This window comes from Pipistrellus kuhlii, unplaced genomic scaffold (assembly GCF_014108245.1).
Source record: "Pipistrellus kuhlii isolate mPipKuh1 unplaced genomic scaffold, mPipKuh1.p scaffold_m20_p_5, whole genome shotgun sequence".
Taxonomy (NCBI): Eukaryota; Metazoa; Chordata; class Mammalia; order Chiroptera; family Vespertilionidae; genus Pipistrellus; species Pipistrellus kuhlii.
Window position 1 is genome coordinate 64,987,192 of NW_023425551.1, and position 4,940 is coordinate 64,992,131.

A 4,940-nucleotide genomic window follows, 5' to 3' on the forward strand; every position below is an offset into this window, starting at 1 on the left:
TGCAAAAGCACACTGCCGCAAGACCTATTCCTGACCCATCCAGCTTTATTGGAGGGATGTGAGAAATTCGTTTATGGTATAGAGCTGTTTGATTCTGAGTAGAAGCCAAATTCCAGCCAGGCAGACAAAATTTGACCAAATGAAGCCAGAGAAACATGCCTTAGGCCACTTAATCACTTGTTAGCTTTCAAAAGTTTATAATAATCTCAAATCTCAGTCAATCACTTCAGGAAAAAGTAGGGTAGTAGAACCGTAACAGAATGACTTCCCTCATGTGGAAGCATTTATTTCTTGTTCCCTCTGAGACTTACATGTGTCATAAAAGGCCTGTGGGTCCAGGATGAAGCTGAGAAAAGAAAAATGACTGTGACAGTCTTAGCAGAAATAAAAATCATAGCCCGGAGCACCAACACTGATGTGAGGAAAACCTGACCACTGGTTCTTTCTACTGCAAGCACAGGCGAGGTTTTGCCATGCCTCTCCTCAACAAATGCTATCTTTCCCATTATGAACAAATAAAACAAAAACAAAAGCGAAAATATCTATACTACTCTAGAAACCAGCTATGATAGAATGAGGAATATTTCAAATGGCTGATCAATGCTATCAAGAGTTACTAGGACAGTTAATGTCAGTGTCATTCTGAACAGAGCCCTGGCCACCCCTGAACATTACAGAATACAAATACAATGTCTTAGCCTCCTGTTGTTATCCCATTGCACGTCTACTCAGCAATTCAGTTCTTATCCAAGCACTGGCTATTTCCTCTACTCTGTCCCTGATGCGTTAAGCCAAGAATACTTGCTGCTTGCTTGTCATCTAGCACAATTCAATTGTGTCCCTTAAGCACAGCACTTGACATACAAGACACAGTTCTGGTTGCTGTAGGCTCTAAGAAAAATGAGACTTGATCTCTATAAAAATCTTACAGCCAGAAGCAGATGCACAGGACTTTTCTGATAATAGCCTTGAACCCCAGTTCCACTACCTTAGACCAGCTCTACCCTAGTCCAACTTCTTCATTGGTTTTATCTTTTTTACTTGGAGTCACCAACTGGATTCTTGCTTTATTATCCATCAGCTAGTATTTGAACTTTGGATCTGTAGTATTTGGTCCTTGCTATCTATCTCCTGCTCTTAGTCTGAGTTCTCAGGGTTATTCCCAGCAGGAATGTCCATGTCCAGAATGATAGCTTGGCCAATATCTAGGACACTCTATTCTCCCTTCCTTCTCCTTAAAGAGAATATTTGAGACCCATCTCTCTAAACATCTCCATAAAGACTTCCCTAAAGATGCTGTCTTGTTAGTAGAGTCTGATAGAAAGCTCCAGCATACCCTCTTGATCCAGAGGAGCTGGTCAGAGCGTGGGGCTAAATGCAGATGAGAAATGAGCTTAGGGTTAGACTGAGCAGGGTATGATTCTCAACACAACCTCTTCCTTTTATTCTGTTGGGAAAAGGACTTAATATCTCTGAATCTCAGTTTTCTTCTTTATAGAAGAGGGAAAGTTTTATTTTGCAGAATCATTGGGAGTACTAAAACAAAATTGTGCATGGTACTTATGGAACAGTACAAAAAAAGGAATAAAACTAAGTACAGCTATAACCACAAAGCTTGTTACTTACACGCCTAAAAAATGGCTTTTAGGGGAACAAAATACTGAAGAACAGTTGTAATCAAATATAAGTGCAAATTGTATCTGTCATCTGGCTGAACTAAAAAAACTCAAAGGCTATCTGGGGAACCTGAATAACCCTGAAATTCCTCTGAGCAGATAACATTTGTCTTAAATACATGAGTATTTCATAATTAATAGGATATTCACATGATATTCATATACAATAGTTCATATCCCATTCATAGGATAGTCCCTTAGACCAGCATTCAGACCCTAATGACATTTATTTAAAAAAAAATTTCATCAACCTTACCTTTCTAATGCCTCAGGTCATAGCATATTAGAAATAACAAATGAAGTGGGAGGAAAGTATGATGGAAAGACAGAAATGGATAATTCTATTATCCAACAACTCATCACTTGAGGGTTCAGGATAGCAGATAGTTTTTTATGACATTTGGCCTTGTATTTTATTAATTATACGGTGTTATATACTTTTAATGTGGTATGGTTATTATTATTAAATCTTGAAATTCTAAATATTAAGCCCCACTCAGAGCAAAGAATAAAGACATGTCAACAAGTTTTGTTGTTTTTTTAAACAAGTAAAGGGCTAATATAAATGATGTGACATTTGGGTTTTATCCTGTCCAATAAAATAAAATAACCTTTCACTAGAGCCTGCTTCAGCCAAATGGAACAATGTGTTAAGTGAGGTCACTTTTTCAATGACACTCAGTAGTGTTCTCAAACACAAGACATCTGGCTTTATTTTCCTGCAAATGCTCGCAAACCAATTCAGTTTTAAGATACTTTTAAAAACAAAGTAATTAAAAAATAAAAAAAATAAAAATGTAGTAACATGTTCACTTAGAATATATAAGAGCAGATTATTATGAAACATATTTTCAATTTTTTATGTTTATATAATTTGGTAATATACCGGAGAGTACTCAAAACATAAAAATGAGCCAAATGTCTTGTTTTGGATAGCCTAAAATAATCAAGAAATGGTAATGCCCAGTACTCAAGTTAAAGTTTCTTTTTAAATGTCCTCATCATAGCAGGTCTTTCTACAAAGATTCTTTCTTTCTTTTTTAATATATTTTATTGATTTTTCACAGAGAGGACGAGAGAGAGATAGAGAGCCAGAAACATCGATGAGAGAGATACATTGACCAGCTGCCTCCTACACACTCCCCACCAGGAATGTGCCCACAACCAATGTACATGCCCTTGACCGGAATCGAACCTGGGACCCTTTGGTCCGCAGGCCGAAGCTCTATCCACTGAGCTAAACCAGTTTCAGCTACAAAGATTCTTTCTAATTGCAAGTACTGTCAGCTAGAGATCTTAACACTGTGTCTTGGGAATTGACTTGGTTCATGCCATAGTTGTTGAGTTTTTTGTTTTGAAATTGGATACCTGTCGTCTCCAATACTTGATAGGCATTTCTAGCTGTCTGGGCAGCCAGGCCTTTACCATTTACAATAATATAGCTATGCAAATTTAGAAAGAATATCACCATTATAAAAATGATTGGTAGTCATTTAGAAGTAGTTATGGATTAGAAAATAACTATCTATGTGTCAAAGTTAATTCAAAAATAATCACTGATTATAAATTCAATATATAAGATCAGATGGGTTTTAATTAAAACAGTTTAGAAATTTTTATGACTTCATGACTAGAGGACACTTTAATGGGTGTATTTGGCCACAATAATTAAAACAAGCTTGTGTGACATAGTCCTATCTGTTATATGACTAAAGACCACAGTATCAATCAGAACAAAATTGTAGTGAATATGTGATAATACCGTTTCCCCGAAAATAAGACAGTGTTTTATATTAATTTTTGCTCCCAAAGATGCGCTAGGTCTTATTTTCAGGGGATGTCTTATTTTTCCCTGAAGAATACAGTATACATTTATTGTTAAATAAAAATAAAGAAAATTTATTACCTGTATACGGTACGTTAATGCAGTAGTTGTCAACACAAACCAGACAAACTGTGAATCTTATAGTATCAAGAATTTACTCATTTATTCAATGACAATCATGTTATCTTCTTCTGGAACATCATCATAACAATTCAATTCCTGAATTCCCTGGTGAATTTCTTGTAACTCCATTTCTTTCAGAATCAGTAGACCAAATCTCTCATGTTTAGCTTAAGGGGGGCCTTATTTTCGGGGGGGATGCCTTATATTTCACTCAGAAGGAAACCTGTAAGTAGGTCTTATTTTCGGAGGATGTCTTATTTTCTGGGAAACATGGTATTGCAGGATTATCAATTAAAAAACTTAATATTCCTTGAAGAATAAAATATAATAAACATTTCAAGAGAAAACACTTTAAATAGGCCAGAGTGACAATACAAGAATAAGACAATGTAAACAAAAGCACTTAATAGTGTCTGTGAAATGTATAAGCATATTATAAAAATATTAATATTTTAGTGTATATACACATATATTATATTAAACTGATAAGAACAGATACTACACTTGATCTTAGCCAAAAGGCTGAGAAGCAATATATACACATATATTATAAATTTATAAATGTACAAATAAGTTCATAAGTTTACTATACATTTAGATGTACATTTAGATTTATATACACAAACCTATATATTTATATATGAATATATGTACACAAAACTACAGACATATATATACACACATTATATATATATATACACACACACACACACACACACACTAAAATGTTTATACTATACATGAGTCTATTATATATATATATATATATATATATATATATATATATATATATATATTAGTTTCCTAGAGCTGCAAATACAAAGTACCACAAATTCTGTGTCATAAAACAATATATATTTTTTCTCACTGTTCTGGAGACTAGAAGTTTGAAATGAAAGTGTTGTCAGGGCCATGTCTTCTCTAAAGACCCTAGGAGCAATTATATGTTATGATCTTCTGGAACAACTGGTGGGTGGGACCACAGGGCAGTTGGCACTGCGAGGCTAAGGCCCTGGCAAGAATTTCATGCATCAGACCTCTAGTATATATATAAAATAATCACTGAAACTCAGAGCTGGTTCTTTAAAAAAATAAAATTGGCAAATCTTAGCCAAACTCATTGAGAGAAAAAAAGAGAGAGAAGTCAAGTAAACAAAGTCATAAATGAAAGAGAAGTTACAACCAATACCACAGAAATATAAGAACCATTAAAGAACTTTATAAACAATTATATGACAATAAATTTGAAAATATGTAAGCAAATGGAAAAAATTTTCAGAAGCATATACCCTGACAAGATTGAACCAAGAAAAAAT

General features: G+C 34.4%; 1 pseudogene; it reads right to left on the reverse strand.

Moving 5' to 3' along the window:
* Positions 1 to 4,052: 4,052 nt before the first annotated feature.
* Positions 4,053 to 4,158, reverse strand: LOC118706265 (annotated as a pseudogene).
* Between the last annotated feature and the right edge of the window lie 782 nt (positions 4,159 to 4,940).